The sequence below is a fragment of the Aethalodelphis obliquidens genome, unplaced genomic scaffold (assembly GCF_003676395.1).
Source record: "Aethalodelphis obliquidens isolate GAN/ISIS:26980383/991018 unplaced genomic scaffold, ASM367639v1 scaffold38, whole genome shotgun sequence".
In the NCBI taxonomy this organism is placed as follows: Eukaryota; Metazoa; Chordata; class Mammalia; order Artiodactyla; family Delphinidae; genus Aethalodelphis; species Aethalodelphis obliquidens.
This window is the reverse complement of record NW_020837982.1, coordinates 4,673,915-4,692,101: the sequence shown is the minus strand read 5'-3', so window position 1 is coordinate 4,692,101 and position 18,187 is coordinate 4,673,915. Positions and strand designations below refer to the sequence as shown.

General features: G+C 38.1%; 1 protein-coding gene across 4 annotated transcripts in view; it reads left to right on the top strand.

The window, feature by feature from the left end:
• The window catches only part of SSH2 (slingshot protein phosphatase 2), a 247,840-nt gene that overhangs the window by 137,015 nt on the left and 92,638 nt on the right, over positions 1 to 18,187 (top strand). The gene's annotated exons all lie outside the window — the stretch shown is intronic.

Here is an 18,187-nt window from a genome sequence, read left to right as displayed (position 1 = left end):
ACTTGGGCTGAAGGGCGGTCAGTAGCTCTGAACCGCCGGCCGGAAAAGCTAGCACTCCCTTGCGGGTCCTGCTGGTGCTCAAGCTCCCGTGTTTGTTGTTCTGTTTTCTTGTTTCAAATAAGTTTGCTTGTGACCATAGGTTTCTGTTACAAGCCGTGCACACAAAGAAAGGCAGTTCATTCTTAACACCCGCTGGTTGTAGTCTGAAATTATTTCATAAAACTGCATTTTAGTAGTTTGGCTCTTTTTCTTTGTGTCTCCGCCTGTAGTAGTACGTGCTAACAACCCAAGCCTGTATGCACACCTTCAATCGCCAAAGTGCAAGATTCATTTGCATCTTTAAATCTTAACTGTTTTCAAAGTCTCTAGAGTTGTTTCTCCCTTCCATTGTGGTTTAGTTATTTCTGAGAACTGTGTGCTCAAGCTTGTGGTTAATCTCATCTCACAGTTAGGGCGAAGTAGAGGAACTCTCATCTCACAGTTAAAAAGGGCGAAGTAGAGGAACTCCCATCTATTCAAGTTGCATCCTTAAACTAGTTGAGTGATTTAGGGTTACTTTTAGATAGCAGCAGTTTGATCTTTGTAGTGTATTAGCACTCATTCGGAGCAGCTTCAAGGAGAGTCGCCTACTGAGGTTTTCCCAGACTCCTGGCACTTGAGCAACTTCTCTTTCCCTCCCAGGTCAACCCTAAGGAACTTTTTAGTTTCATGTCCAACAATAGAAACTTTCCATTATCCCTTAGTAAAGATCCCAAGAATAGCATGTAAAGTGATTTATAGATAATCTTAAAGCTAATTTATTATTTTAACTAACTGTTTTCCTCTCTTACCAAATCAAATTTGCATTTCAACTTTTTTTCTTTGTGTTGATTCATGGTGGCGCACCGAAAAAACAATATCCCCCCGCAGTATCGTGGTTTTACTGTTTTGTATTATAAACTCTACAGAATTAAATCAACTGTTTACTTGTATTTTCCCTTTTAAAAAAAAAAAGACAATTGGAGTGAATAATCTGAAAGTGGATAACCAATCTCAAAATAAGTGCTCACAATACTTTTTAAAAGGTAGTGGAAGCAACCCACATGTCCATTAATGGATACATGGATAAACAGAATGAATATTATTCAGCCTTAAAAAGGAAGGAAATTCTGATATATGCTACAACATGGATGAACTTTGAAGACATCATACTAACTGAAATAAGCCAGTGACAAAGTACAAATACTGTATGATTCCACTTATGTGAGGGACCTTAGAGTAGTCTGGTTGCTAGGGGTTGGAGGAGGGGAATGAGATGTTTGTGTTTAATAGGTACAGAATTTCATTTGAGGAAGAAGAAAAAGTTATGGGGATGGATGGTGCTGATGGTTGCACAACAATGTGAATGAATTTATTGGCACTGAACTGTACACTTAAAAATGGTTAAAATGGCAAATTTTATATATATTTAACTACAGTTTAAAAAAAAGGTTAAACAAAACTTAAAAGGCAGAGCTTCTAAGCTTTGTGGGGAAAAGGAGTTTTGAATCTTGCTTCCTAGTGTGGTCAAGCAAGTACAGATTTCTTTTCCTACTAATTAGTGACTTTGGGTAAGTCATTTGAGTTCAGTTTCTTAAACTGTAAAATGATGATACGGTGGTTCCTACCCCAGAGGATCGTAAAAGATTATATGTGTGGTAACAATTTACAAACTATAAACCCCTGCCCAGGAAAATGTAATTGAAATTAAACAAAAACTATTAGCTGCCATTTATTGACGACTTGCCATTGTGCTAAGTTTAATGTGTATTATTATCTCATTTACTCATCACAGCCACCCTATGAACTAATTTATTCTGTTTACAGATAATGTACCTGAGGCTTAGAGAAGTTAAGTAATTACTCAAGACCATATAGCTCGTAAATGACAAAAATGTCCTTAGAATCCAGATGTTTCCTAGGCCAGTGCTCTTAACCACTAGAAAAATGATCTTCTGTCTTCGTAGTTGCAAGGCCACTTTTGAGACTTACGTCTTAGGAGTTATCTTTATGTGCTGACATCTTCAACTTAGTAGTGAAAACATTTGCTACACGAAGAGTTTTGCTGTTAAGGTAGACACTCTTTTAAAGAATTTGCAGAATATTTCTCTTTTCCTTTTTGTCTCTCTTTTACCACTTTTTTTTTCTTAAGAGAGTTTTGCTAATATTCTCTTCTTCTAAAGTGTATTTATTAGTATTGCTTTAGCCATCATTTTTATTTTACATTTATAGTGTTGCCCAGTTCATCATCATTTAAAAATCCTTGGGGAGGGGGAAGGGTGAGCTGTGACAGGGCGAGAGAGAGTCATGGGCATATACACACTAACAAACGTAGTAAGGTAGATAGCTAGTGGGAAGCAGCCACATGGCACAGGGATATTGGCTCGGTGCTTTGTGACAGCCTGGAGGGGTGGGATAGGGAGGGTGGGAGGGAGGGAGACGCAAGAGGGAAGACATGTGGGAACATATGTTTATGTATGACTGATTCACTTTGTTATAAAGCAGAAACGAACACACCATTGTAAAGCAATTATACCCCAATAAAGATGTTAAAAAAAAAAAAAAAAAATCCTTAGGGGCTTCCCTAGTGGCACAGTGGTTAAGAATCCGCCTGCCAATGCAGGGGACACGGGTTCAAGCCCTGGTCCGGGAAGGTCCCACATGCCGCGGAGCAACTAAGTCCGTGCACCACAACTACTGAGCCTGCACCCTAGAGCCCGCGAGTCACAACTACTGAAGCCCTTGCCCCTAGAGCCCGTGCTCCGCGACAAGAGAAGCCACCGCAGTGAGAAGCCACCGCAGTGAGAAGCCTGCGCACCCCAGCGGAGAGTAGCCCCCGCTCGCCACAACTAGAGAAAGCCCGCGCACAGCAGTAACAATAGTTACTGTCATAAGTGTTAAATTTTGTTAACTTACACACATTTTTGGCACCTAATGCAGAAGTTCTTAATTTTGGGTCTATGGTTATTGAAGCCATGAATTGGCCTTAGAAGCTTAATGAACTCCTTGAGATCATATGAAAATGTTGGGTAAATATATTTTTAAAAATCATATTCTCAAAGTCATGTGATATAAAAGGTTAAGAATCTCGTTCCTGGGACTTCACTGGTGGTCCAGTGGTTGAGACTCCACGTTCCCAATGGAGGGGGCCCGGGTTCCATCCCTGGTCAGAGAGCTAGATCCTGCATGCCCCAACTAAAAGATCCCGCATGCCGCAACTAAGACCTGGCACAGCCAAATAAACAAACAAACAAATACATAGTTTTTAAAAATCTCCTTCCTAAAGGGAAGTATTGTTTCTAAGGCCTGATACAGTAAAAACTTAACTGGTGTGAGCATTTCCCTGTGGTGCCAGATATGTAAATAGCAGTGATGAATGGGAGCAACTAAAAGATTAAGATTTAAGGTCCTTAAGTGAAGACTGAATTTTAACTGTATGCTTGGGGCAAGGGGTACCATGACACCTGAGTACTCTTAGGCCAGTGGTTCTCTTGTCATTGCTGAGGACCCACTCATAAGAGCTTTTTTTCCTTTTCTTGTTTGCTGCCTCAGATTTGCTCTGGGTTTAGAAACCAAGTAAACCGTGTAACAAATCCCATGAGAACTGTGTCAGAGTAAAAAGACCACAGTGAGATCTTAGGGGCTTCCCTATGGAGAAAGTTAATGACCTTTAGAGTAGGGCCTTTGGATACCTATTTTGGTGATTTCACAGGCTCTTTCGAATTTCTTGACTTTTAACTGTGTGTATATACATATAGGTGAAATTAGAGAATAGCTTGGGTATTACTGTATGTTATTGGGAATTATATCATCATTATTAGATTAAGGTCTCCCCTTACCATTGTGTAAAACTCACCAAATATAGTGTTATTTCTTATGTATTCAGAGAAGAACATTAAGAAGTGATTGAATTAACTCCAGAAACAAAGAATAGTTACTGTCATAAGTGTTAATCCTACTAGAAAAATATATGTGAGCAACCCCGAGCATCATCTGATCAAACTTCAAGAGTCTTGGATCAGACTGCTCAAATGATCATGAAAAGTTCCATACCCTTTAAGAATCTACATATGCTTTTAAATAAAACAAAAATCTGAAGTTCTGAAAAATATGGGAGCCTGTTATTTTTTTTAAACCTATGTTATTTTTTTTTAAACCTATGTTATTTTTAGAGAGCCAGCCTTCAATCTCTGAGAAGTGAAGTTGCTAAGCAAGGGGCCAAGGCTTTTCTAATGTTATTGTTATATGCCAAACAAATAGCTTATCGACAAGTAGGTGACTATTTTTGTGTCCTGAAAAGTTCAGGGAAGGATCAAGAATTAGTAGATAAAATGCTGGCAAAGGCTATCATTAAAGCAGTGTTCCCATTATGAAAACCACTGATCAAAAGTCTTGGAACTTAAAAAAAAAAAAAAGTCTTGGAAGCTTGAGACATTGCTTGATTTGTTACCTTGAGCTTTTTATCCTTGACCCAAAATACTTGTATTTATTTACTTGGTTATGTATATGAGTTTGACTTCCTAGCTTCACATCAGTGCTTTCTGAAGTCAAGCTCAGCAACAGAGGAGCATATTGAGATGATTATCCAAAATGTACCTTTTCATGAAATTGAAAGGTAGAAACAGCTTTATTTTTTGTGTTTATTAGTGATAGTACGAATGCTCTTTTCAGTTCTGCTGTGTAGTTATGCAAGTGATTTCACATGTGCTCATCTCTGAACTTAAGCTTGCATCAGGATCACCTAGATGGCTTATTGAAACACAGACTGCTGCCTACACCACCAGAGTTTCTGATTCTGTAGGTCTGGGGTGAGACTAGAGAATTTAAATTTCTAACAAGTTCCTAGAGGATGCTGATGATGCTGATCCAGGGACCACACTTTGGAAACCACTGCCTTAAAGTATTCCTGTGAGGCAGATTGGGCAAGTCATTATCCACATTTTGTAGAGTAAATAAACTAAAAAATCAAAATGGTGAAGTGATTGCCACAGGGATTACATGATTTGCTATTGGTAGAACTGAAACTAGAAGCAGCATTTCCTGTCTCCAAATCTAGAGCTCTTAACGATGCTGCACTCAAAGTCCTGATGCTTTGTATATATGTGGGAACATTTCTTTAGATAAAATTCTAGCAGTGGAATTTCTGGGTCTGATGGTATGTACCTGTTAAAATTTTGATACATGCTGCCAAAATGCTTTGCAGTTTGCTTTGCCAATTTGCTCTTACAAGCTGTAAGTAAGAGTATATCTTACTTATATACTTACATAGGTATCTTCACCAACCCTGGTAATATTAGTGATATTAGATAGCAGTTAATTTTTTACTGAGCTCTTACTGTGTGCCAGGCATTGTTTTGAGTACTATGCATATTACCTCATTCTCTGTTCTTAACAACTTTGACTTAGGTGTATCCTCAGTTACACACAAGAGGCACAGAGATTTTAAGTAATTTGTCTAAGGTAATACAGCCAGGATGCAAACACAGACAGTCTCACTCCAGGACCCCTGCTCTTAAACACTCCTCTGTTTGCACTTCCCTTACTATTGAAGAACTTTAGGATCCTTTTGTATTTTTATTGGTCTTGCTCATTTTTCTTCTATAATTTACATGTTTGTACTTTAACCATTTTTCTATTGGTAGTTTTTTTCATGTAGTACTCTGTATATTCTGAATATGTTTTAAAAATACTTTGCCCAGCCTATTGCTTGTCTTTTAATTTTGCATCTTGTATAAAGTTTTTAATTTTTTTTCTTTTTTTAACTTGTTGGCTGCGTTGGATCTTTGTTGCTGCGCACGGGCTTTCTCTAGTTGTGGTGAGCGGGGGCCTACTCTTTGTTGCGGTACACAGGCTTCCCATTGCAGTGGCTTCTCTTATTGTGGAGCACAGGCTCTAGGCATGAGGGCTTCAGTAGTTGTGGCTCGTGGGCTCTAGAGCGCAGGCTCAGTAGTTGTGGCACACGGGCTTAGTTGCTCCGTGACATGTGGGATCTTCCTGGACCAGGGTTTGAACCTGTGTCCCCTGCATTGGCAGGTAGATTCTTAAGCACTGCGCCACCAGGGAAGTCCCAAAAGTTTTTAATTTTTATGTAGTAAAATCTGTCAGTATTTTCTCTTATGATTTCAGTTTTGCATTTGGCTTTTACCCTTCCCACCCACTCCCAGGATTATAAATACTCTTTTGTATTTTTCTAGTATGCCTACACTTTAAAAATATTTCACTCTTTAAAACTGTAATTTATCTTCACAGGCATACCTTGGAGATAATGTGGGTTCAGTTCCAGACTACCACAATAAAGTGAATGTTACAATAAAATGAGTTACACGAATTTTTTGCTTTCCCCATGCATATAAAAGTTATGTTTACACTGTAGTCTGTAAAGTGTGCGGTAGTATTATGTCTAAAAGAAAACAACCTGCTCACCTTAATTTTAAAATGCTTTATTGCTAAATGCTGACCCTCATCTGAGCCTTCAGCAAGTCTTGATCTTTTTGGTGGTGGAGGGTTTGAAATATTGCGAGAAATACCAAAAGGTGACACAGAGACGTGAAGTGAGCAAATGCTGTTGAAAAAATGGCACCAGTAGACTTGCTCTACTCAGGGTTGCCACAAACCTTAAATTTGTTTAAAAAAAAAAATGCAGTATCTGCGAAGCGCAATAAAGAGAAGCACAACAAAACAAGGTATGCCTGTATTTATTGTGTGAGGTCGAGCTTTAACTTTACCTTTTTTCCAAATGGACAGTCATTTATTCCAATACCATTTATTTAGCTCATTCTCACTTCACTGATTTGAAATGCTATTCGTATTATATATTAAGTCCTATTGACATGTTTTCTTTCATACACCAATACCACATTTTTACTTAATGTAGATTTAGTGGACATTTTGATATCTTGTATCACAAGGCCTACCTCAGTATATGTGTTTTTTTAATATCTGAGCTACTCTTGCTTATTTTCCAGGTAAGTCTCAGAAACAGATTGTCAATTTCTACTTTTAAAAATCCTATTGGGGTTTTGATTTAAATTGTACTGAACTAGGTTTAGGAAGAATTAACAGCTTTATAAAATGAGCCTTCCCGATGAGGAATGTGGTATGTGTGTCTGTTTATCCATTGTTTTTAAAATGTCCTTCATTTAAATTTTACACTTTTCCTCATACAGTAGTTACACATTTCTTACTAGGTATATTCATGGGTGTTGTATAAAGTTTTTGTTGCTCTTGTGAATGAGCTCTTCTTTCCCATGATGTTTTCTAATTAGTCCCTGTAGGTGTGTGGTAAAACTGGTTTTTATAGTATTTGCTTTTGTATCAGACCACCTTGCTAAACTCTTAGTCCTAATATCTAATAGATATTTTAGTTGATTTTCTTGACTTCTCTGGGTGGATGATTATATCATCTGTAAATGGGTTTTCTCTAAGTGTAACTCTTCATTGCTTTGCCTTAGGCTTTAGTGTAGTGTTGAAGAGGAGCCATGCTAGTGGTCTCATCTTGTTTTCCATTGTAAAAGGGGTGCTTTTTATGTTTTCTAAATAGATGTATTGTGTGCTGTAGGTTCCAGCATAGATCACTTTCCAAGTTAAGGATATTTCCTACTATTCCTAATTTCAATTTTTTTTTTTTTTTCGGTATGTGGGCCTCTCACTGTTGTGGCCTTTCCCGCTGCGGAGTGCAGGCTCCGGACGCGCAGGCTCAGTGGCCATGGCTCACGGGCCTAGCCGCTCCGCGGCATGTGGGATCCTCCCAGACCGGGGCATGAACCCGTGTCCCCTGTATCGGCAAGCGGACTCTCAACCACTGCGCCACCAGGGAAGCCCTCAAGTATTTTTAAATTAGATATAGTTATTGAATTTTATTACGTGTTTTTTGGACATCTGTTGGAAGGATAATATTTCCCCCCTTTCCTGGGAATGCAGTGACACACTGAGTTGCAAAAGTTGAATTGTCCTTTCACGCTGTTTGCATTATTTGTTAATATATTGCTGGAATTGGTTTACTAATATTTTAAGATTTTTTCATTCAAATATTTGTTGAATCTTTGGTGCTCTCTTTGTCCAGCTTACGTATGATTTGTTGAATGATTTAGGTATAGTCTTCCATCTTTTTCTAGCTCTAAAACAGTTCTTTAGCAGAAATTCTGTACTTTAAAAGCCTAGAACCAAGAAGTCCTACTCCAAATGTTATAATTTTGTGAAATTGTTTTGCCTTTCAAATTCTTAAATTTCCTTGTTGTATTGAATAAGTGTGTTTATCGTCCATGATACTTTTAAAATCTACATTTGTCCTCTGCAGAAATGGATAAACATAATTATAATAATTGATAATTCAGTGATTGAAGCCAGGCATTCATTTATCATTTAAGAGCTTTTTTTCCCCTCGTTCGTGGGTAAAGAGACTAATAATAATATTTTTAAAAGGCATGAGGGCTTCCCTGGTGGCGCAGTGGTTGAGAGTCTGCCTGCCGATGCCGGGGACACGGGTTCGTGCCCCGGTCTGGGAAGATCCCACATGCCGCGGAGCGGCTGGGCCCGTGAGCCATGGCCACTGAGCCTGCGCGTCCGGAGCCTGTGCTCCGCAACAGGAGAGGCCACAACAGTGAGAGGCCCGCATACCGCAAAAAAAAAAAAAGGCATGAGATGTCTGTTTGATTTTAAATCAGTACTGTTTTTGTGCTTGTTTCTGATCCTTGAATAGGCAATATACCCTTAAAAGGTAGAATATTATTTAAAAGGTGCTCAAATAAGTTTACATCAAGTGAATTAATCTTCTAGGTGTTATGGCCTTCAAATATGAAGGAGAAGTTAATTGTCAGAGTAAAAGGTGCATTTGTGTTTTCATTAGCAGTGATAACTTTGTGTGCCTTTATCCGTACTTGTGCTGCTTTGAAGTCAGTAGAGCAGTAGTTGGCTTGGAACAGAGAGGAAAAAAGCTCTCAAATTTGGCCTTACTGGAAACCAGTTAACTGAAGAGTAACTCTGCATAATAAAGATGAACAGGAATGGTGAGGTTGTGATGCACTCAAGGCAAGATTTCTTTGATAAATCTGAGTGAATTTTTTTTTCTAAATTATTGTTCTTCAGATTGTGTGCTCACCTGTAATCACTCCTGAAATTGGGCAATTTCTTTAGACTTACACTGAGAAACCATTGCCCAAAGCCAAATAATTAAGGATGTTGTCATTCTCTGGCTCCAAGAGCTGTTGAACCTTGGAGTAATGGAGGGGCTAAACTACAGATCCTCTTGCTCCCTCTCTTCTTGGGTTTCTCCAGTAAATGTGAATCTTCTTAATTACCTTATGTAAAATTGCCTTGGGACTAAAGAACAGTGGTGTAGATGCTATCACATAATGTTTATGAATTTCTAAGGTGAAAGCAAAAAAATAATAATCAGTATCTTAACTACTTTCAGATAGAGTTAGAGTTAGCTTTGCATTGTTAGAATTATACAGGATGTTGCTTCCACTAACATAATTAGATTTAACTTGAAGAAATGTGCTAAAAACATCAAGGCCTTTTTAGGTGTTCCTGTGATTTGGAAAGGATGTGGCAGATGATTTATAAATAGATTGTTAGTACTGCACACCAAAGGGCACATTTGGGCTCACTTCCTTTTTGCAGGTTGTGCAAATTGGGCAACTCTTGTTTTTTGCATTAATCTGTTTTTAGAGGGGTGTGACCCTTCTTTTAGTAACCTGAGGGATTTGGCATTAGGTATGTGTCTGTTAAAGCCACAGAATCCAGAGGCTTGTATTCCTCTCAAATAAAGAGAAACTTCAGTGTTAGCCTGTACTAGAGTGGGGTTTTTTTAAATTGTAAGTTCAGTTTTCCAGATGTAGAAGACATAGAATTATTTGATTTTTTTTTTTTTTTTTTTTTTGGATGATGAGCGAAATGGTTCAAATTGTTGCTTATGTTTTGGGGGGAATAATAGCTGCCTCATTTCAGGGGACTGTAGAGATCAAATGAGATAGTTAATAAGAAAGAACAATAACATTTTCAGTTAACGATTATGTTACTTTTGTCATTTGTACTTAATGTTTATTGACAAAGATTCATGTGGATATTCATGATCCATAGCAGGACATTTCAAGCCCTGAGAATTATAATTGTGGACTTCGTATCGCTTGTCTTCTGTGGTGTCTGTATTCTTAAAACTTCATGCCACAGATAGGCAGGCCTGTTTACAACCCAAGAAGCCTTCAGTACCTCCACAAAAGGCTGATCAGGTTTATGAGCTTAGCATCTTATCTGTGCATCTCATCTCTGTTGTTCTTTGAATTTTGTGTGATAAAAGCCAGTTGATCTTCATAAGGAATAAACTGAATGAGAGTATTTATGATTTGTCTTCACTGATTTTAAATAAGTATCACTTATAACAGAGAGCTCTTAAGAGAGATGTCATTTCTTTGGGACTCTCCTCTGTCCCAGGTACCTTTAAATTACTGTGTTTCTCCTAAAATATACCCAATTCTCATGAACACCAAAAAATTTTAACTTCCTATTATTTTATCGTCTTTATTTTGGGGGGGAAATTTAGTTTGAGAAGTTGGGACATCTATGGGAGAATGTGAATTAGTGTAAATTTTTCTTCCTAGGAGGGGAATGAAATAGATTTAGACGATGTGTGAAGCTCGACTTTTTGGACGTCCCTTTGGCCAGATTTGGTATAGATCATTCTATCAACCCCATACCTGTGATGCTTATTCCTCCCCAATAAAATCCCACATTCAATTCTTAAAGTATCCCATTCATTAAATACTCTATTTAGAGATTCTTAAAAGGTGTCTTGGGTCATGTATTCATTATCTTACTTGTCATTTGTTCTTGTGGCTGTTAGTAATAGTCTGGTGTTTGGAATGAAACAGACCTGAGTTCCAATCAGTTTCACCACCTGTAAGCTGTTTGACCTTCAGTATGTTCAACATATCATAAAACCACCATGAGCCTTGGTTTCCTTATCAATAAAATGGAACTTATAGTGTCTATTAATATTAATGTAGTTCATTTAAGTTAATTAAATGTAATATTTATAAAGTACTGCAAATAGTAAGCACTCAGTAAATGGTAGCTAATATTTTTGCCCTTTTGACATGAGCCAAAGTATAGGAGAAAGAGTTAGAGTGGTACGCCAGCCTGGTGGTAAAAATTCCATCATATGCATAATGGTCATGGGAGATACAAAGAAATATAAGACATGATTCTTGCAGTCAGGATGCTCAGTCTGTTGAGAGATATGAGACAGATCAATAAAAGGATAAATAAGAACACAATTTAGCACATGCTAAGTGGCAGATGAATGGTGCAGTTGGTGCTTTAGGTATTCAGAGGACAAAAAGTTATTGTAAATGAGCCTTTATGGTAGGATTTGAGCTGGAATGCTGACCTTTTTTTCTGGCCCTCTTAAATGTCTTGATCTGTATAAGCAGAGGTAAAGGGTACTTGAGTGGTGAGAGAAAAGGAAGACTAATATGGCAGATGTCGGGCCATATTACAGATAGTTTTCAGTGAATGACTGCTATTAATCATTTGTGGTAAGAAGGAGAATCCAGAAATGCTTTTGTGTAGACTGATAATGTTCTTTAGAAAATAGGTATGAGCATATTTGGGATATATCATGTGGGCAGAATTTTAATCACGTTTTTATCGAGTACCCACTGACAACACAGCACAGTAACCAGCATTTGCAGGCTTTACATAGCTTATTTAGGAAGGCTGCCAATTTTACAAGGCTGTTGTTGAATTAGTACCAGTGGTTGGTAGCGCAGTGTGAAATCCCCATAGGCAGCATAAGAACAGAAATCATTAAACTATCTGCTAGTGGCTTTATGGTTAAAAGAAAGGAAGGAGGGAGGAAAGAAAGAAACATTCAAGAATTCCAAAGCAAAACCTCATTCCCTGCTTTCTCCAGGTGCATAGCTCTAGATATTGTTACATCAGCACCATGTGGTAGGCAAGGTGGTTCCCATGGCACAGAGGGCTTGTAATATTTCCAGTGGAGTGAGCCTATAAGGGGAAGGGTGTGCTGATTTTGTTCTTAATGGCTTGGCTACCAGTTTAATGGCCTGGTTGTCAATTAATGGCTCATCTTATTTAGACTTGTATAAGCAATGTACAGCTCCTTAGTTTAAGTACACATGGAAACCATCCTAGTGGACAGGGGGATCTTTTACACGTATGTAAGTAAGCCTATAATTGTATATCAGTAAAGACCAAGGACTATATAAATGCCCAAATGATAAGTTTAACAATATTGATTCAAAGAAGAGTTACTGCAGCTACTAAAAATTTAGCAGATTGTGTCTTATTATACTCTCCTGCACTGAGAGAATTGCCAAACTGAGACTGTATTTATTTCCATTTAGTGATTCTAACTAAATGAATTTAAACCCAGTGTAATTGTTTTTCAGAGTTAAAGAAAAACTGAAGATTGTAGTCTGGCTAGTTATCATCTCTCTAACTTAAAGATTGAAAGCCATTGTTGTTTTAATCATACTTTATTACTTACCTCCTTGGAAATATACTTGAGTATATCCGTTGAGAACCTACCTTGGTCCTGGCTATTCATGAGTTGGGGCCTGTTCACCTTTGTGTCTCGCCTGTGGTCAGTCTCAGTTATCTTGGTAGTCCGCCGCTATGCTCACACTGCTAGAATTCTTTCTTGCCATTTTACACACTTGGAGAAGTTCTCAGCAAGGCCATATGCCCTGTTTGTCAGAAAATGATAGTGTCGTAAGAATGTTTATTATGCTTTTTAAAGAAATGATAACATCTAGTCTCTTCCTCAACTAAAATCAAAATCAACCAATAAATTTTGAATATCAGTGCTCCTCTTTATGGCAGTCTTACAAATCCATTTGAGGAAATTTTTCAAATGGAGAATCTCTTTTGCTTTAAAAAGCCTGTCTACCTTATACACAGTAAAGTTGATAATATCTCGTTCTTTACCACCCACTCAGCTTAAAAGTGAACGTGTCCTGGGTGAGTGATTTTTTTTTTTTAATGGAACTGGTCTTACTGGTACTTAAAATCAACAAAGCAAAAATATTGGTTATTTTTTAATACTGCAGATAATGCATGTTTATTATAGAAAAAACAGAAAACACTGAAGCATTCCTCCTCTCCCCCAAAAGCATTATCCTTATTCTTATCTCCCAAATATGTTTACTGTTAATACCATCCAGGCATTTCTATGTATGTGTATACTTTTATTTATTTATGTATGTATATATTTTTAAAAATGGGATTGTCCTCTATCGTTTGCTTTGTACTCTGTTTTTCTTTTTTCACTTAGCATATTGGGAACATCCTGTCATTGTCCTCAAATGAGTTTCTTTCATATCCTTTTTGAGAGTTGTTTGTTTTCCATAGAACTGAATTCTGTCTGCCCTGTTGGTGCACATTTTGATTGTGTTCAGTTTTTTGCAGTTATAAACAAAGCCTCACTGAACGAATATCCTTGTGCGTAAATCTTTACACATGTCCCTGAAGGAAATACCCTAAAACTCATTTCTGGGATTGCTAGACCAAAGGGTATACATATTTCTAGAGTTTTTGATATAGATTGCCGGTTTGCTCACCAGAAATGTTGTACCAGTCTACACTCATTACTAAAATGAATTTTAGTAATTCATTTTCATAGTGCTGATAAAATAATAAAAAATAAAATCAAGGTAGATACAGTTTTATCCTTCAATTCATCTGAACCAGTTGGAGACCCAGAAAAGTTGATCCTTATTTGTCTTTCCTATCAGGAATTGCTTTCATACCCAAGCATTGATGGAAAATGTGTAAGCTATTTGAGTAGACCTTATGGAAAGATGAAATAATAGTGCATTGATAAGATGAAGAAACTAATTATCCCGAGATGGTGTTGAATATATCTGTAGTGTTTGTGAATTTAGGTTTGCTCCCCATGTTTTTATTTTATTCTAAAATCATCACCATTTTTTTTTTTTCACCATTTTTGACTTAGAGATTTCTGAGCCAAAAGATAACTGACACTTACCTAGGGTCCTGCAGCAAATTAACCTTGAACATTTCATTGTTTTCTGTTTAGGAAGTGTTAAGCATCATTGGGATTTCCCAAAGTTCTATCTTATTAAGGATACTGAAATTTTAAACGATGACCATATACATTAGTTTGTTAATGCTTGTAACTATACTTACAAAGCTAGAATTTCCTCATCTTGTTTATAGGAAGCAGTGGGTATATTTCTCAAAGTTGAGGAGGTGAACTTTCTAGGGAACAAGCCGTTTAAAATCTTGAAAAACAAGTTTTCATCTTTGAGGCTATTTGAATATTGAATATAGGAGAAAGGAGAAGAGTGTATGTATTTCTCTTTTTTAAAATAAATTTATTTATTTATTTTATTTTTGGCTGCGTTGGGTCTTTGTTGCTGCACGCGGGCTTTCTCTAGCCGTGACGAGCAGGGGCTACTCTTGGTTGCCGTGCGCGGGCTTCTCATTGCGGTGGCTTGTCTTGTCGTGCAGCACAGGCTCTTGTTGTGTCGCACGGGCTTCAGCAGTTGTGGTGTGCAGGCTCAGTAGTTGTGGCTCACAGGCTTAGTTACTCCACGGCATGTGAGATCTTTCTAGACCAGGGCTCAAACCCATGTCCCCTGCATTGGCAGGCGGACTCTTAACCATTGCACCACCAGGGAAGCCCAAGAGTGTACGTATTTCTTAAAGCTCTTAAAGAGTCTTTGAATGTCCCTGCAGATCTAAATAGTACTCAGAGGGGCTTCTGGCAGACTTAAAGAAAAAAGATGGGAAGGAGAAAGGAATGTTAGAATGCAGGCCACGTTTGCATGCTGGATTCAGTAGTATTGGTTGCCTGCCTCTGTCTGAAACCGAGCTCCTTCCTTAATGAAGGTGTGTGTTTAAATCACAGGCGGGGAAAGTTTTGGGGTGAAGTTTCACTTTTTTGTAGTGGCAGCAGTCCTGGACATGCTGCTGGAACACAGAGGATGAGTTCAGCACCTTCTCTACAGATGGTATCTCTGCCCACAGCTCATCTCTTTTACATAGCAAGCCTTTGTTCTCTGGAGAGTGGACCTCTGTGGGTTGGCCAGTCCAACTCCTGTCGGAGACTGAAGGTGACTGATAAGAAGTCCAAAGGTCAAAATGGACCAATGTGGGGTGAGTCTGGCTTTAAGGGGGAAAAGTATCTTTTTGGCCTGCAGGCATCAAAAATTGAATTCACGGCATGGGAAATGTTCAGTTCATCAGCTTCAGCCTTTCAGCTTCAATCAAAGAAAAGCCACCAGCTGTCTCTCAGTCCACAGGAGCAGGAAAGAAACAAAACATTATTTAAAGGGTGTGCTTTAATTGAACTCAGTTGTGTTAGGGCTTTCACTTCAGAGATGATTTCTGTGGCACTGTCACTCTGCGTACTGTAAGGTAGCAGATATTAAATCAAAAACTGAAGGTAATCCACAATCACTGGGGTCTTTTGTTGGGTTTCAATGAAACGTCAGTTAGGTTAGATACAGGTACTTCATTTGCTGACGTCACTGTTTGGCCTGTTATTAGGACGTGACGGACCACAAAAATGGGAAAGGCAAATAATATTTGCATTTCTGATTTGGTCTACTGCTTTTTAATTAAATTGGCTTTTACTAAGTATTTTGTTAACTTCAGAATTTAGGTACTACAAATATGTGATCACCAACCTGATTAAAAGTCTACTTGTTAGTGATTGTCCTTTAAGTTAGTAGTGGTCCTTGTATGCAGTCATTAAGATTGTAAGCTATTATCCTGTCCTCTAGTCTAGTGGAAAGATTGCGAGCAGGACTAGCTACATAATTTGCAGGGCCCAGTACGTAATGAAAATGTGGAGCCCCCTGTTTGAAAAGCATTAAGAATTTCAAGACAGCAACAGCAGAGCATTGAATCAAGTGCAAGCCCCTTTCAAGCACCGACCTTGTGCAGCTGCACAGATCGCACGTCCATGAAGTGGGCCCTGACCTTGGGATATGAAATTAAATATAGACTCGAGACTTCCCTGGCGGTCCAGTGGCTAAGACTTCCCCTTCCAATCCAGGGAGTGCAGGTTCGATCCCTGGTCTGGGAGCTAAGATCCCACATGCCTCTTGGCCAAAAAAAAACAGAACATAAAACAGAAGCAATATTGTAACATATTCAATAAAGACTTTAAAAATGGTCCACATCAAAAACTTAAAAAAAGAAAAAAAGAAATCAGATATACTCAGTGTTGATCAGAACTTTGCTACTTATTCTACTTGCTGCTTGTTCTTTCCATTTGGCTGGTGGAACAAACAAGGTTAGGGTTTTCTTTAAGGAAAGGTAATTAATTGATTTAACTAAAAATACATATTCTGTGTCAAAGTTTAAAAAGTGCTTTCACAATTAACGTATCGTTTAGTTCAAACAATTACACTTTTGAGGTAGCATTTCCCCCCACATTTTATACATAAGAAAAGTAAGCCTCAGAGAGGTTAAGAGATTTTCTCAAGGTCAGCCAGCTGGTAAGTGAGGTTCAAGTCCATCCCTTGTAATGCTGTGCTTTCTCACTACTTCATTCTGCCTCTACAGTTCTGCAAGACCAAAGATTAGGTGACAGAATAACTTGCTTTCTTAAGATTGATCTGTTTTACAGAATTTTCTGCCAATTTTCCAAGAATAACTGCTGGGATAGAATCATTAATATTTGCAACAAGTTTTTACTTCTGTTATTTCCTATAACCCTTGCAAATAACCCTTTGTAGTAATACTTTAGCATCATTTTAAAGGAAAGAGATTGACGTTCAAAGAGATTAAATGACTTATTCAGGTTATATAATTAATAAATGTAAGAGCGGTGACTAAAATCCAAATCCTCTTTATATCTCATGCTTTTTCACTATGCTATATTTGCCTCCAATTAATTTTGTATCTCCACTTAGTAAATAACTTGTTCATTCATGTATTGATCACCTACAATGTTCTAGGCACTGGGAATGTTCCAAAAAGACCAACTCTAAGCTCTTAGAACTTACATTCCAGAATGTAAATAAACTATTGTAAATAATCAGCTGATGATATGGCTATAAAGAAAAAATAAAGCAGGACAAAAAAGATGGAAAGTAACCTGGGAGAAGGAGTGCTATTTTAGAGAAAATGGTCAGGAAACTGATAAATTTTTTGAGCCACAAACTGAAGTATGGACATGTGGTATAAATGTATAAATCAATTTTTAGGTATGACAATCTAAACAATATGAGGCCACTGCATTTACAGACATAATAGCAGTAGATAAGGATTGTTGGGGCTTCCCTGTTGGCGCAGTGGTTAAGAATCCGTCTGCCGATGCAGGGGGCACGGGTTTGAGCCCTGGTCGGGGAAAATTCCACGTGCCGCGGAGCAACTAAGCCCGTGTGCCACAAGTACTGAGCCTGCGCTCTAGAGCCCGCAAGCCACAACTACTGAATCCTGCGAGCCTGGAGCCCGTGCTCCGCAACAAGAGAAGCCACCGCAATGAGAAGCCCGCGCCCTGCAATGAAGAGTAGCCCCCGCTCAGCCCCCCGCACAGCAACAAAGACCCAATGCAGACAAAAATAAATTAATTTTTTAAAAAAATAGATAAGGATTGTTAACTTACATAAACATTAGCCTACAGTAACACTTATACCTTGCATTTAAATCTCCTCTCCCATGTAGCATGGATTATAAAATCATAAGCTCAAAAAAGCTCTAAATCTAGTCATTTCCTTTGTGCTAAATCACTACCATGTAAAGCAGTGTTTAATGTATTGGTGATCTTGGATTTTTCACATTGTTAGAATATAAGTACAGTAATGGCATGCTACCTGAAATGGCATGCTCTGGGTAGCTATTAAAAAATTCTGGAGTATCCAGCAGGCTTAGGAAATGTAAAACCTCATTTGCTGGTCAGATTTGACTTTAATGAATTTCAAAATCTTGTCCAAAATCCTTTATTGTACTGAAATTCTGTTATATCTTGTACTACAGGGCTTCAGTAAGTGAACTTTCACCTAATGCTTGGGAATCTTTGTGATATAAGCAAGTTTATTGTAGAGGGATTTCCAGAAATGAGGAGAGGAGGCAGCGTTATGGGGCAGGTAAGAGGGCCTTTTCATAGGATTTGCCTTTTGCGTGCTTTAGAATGGCAAGAGTCCAGAGTATTAATAGAAGACCCTTAGAAAGC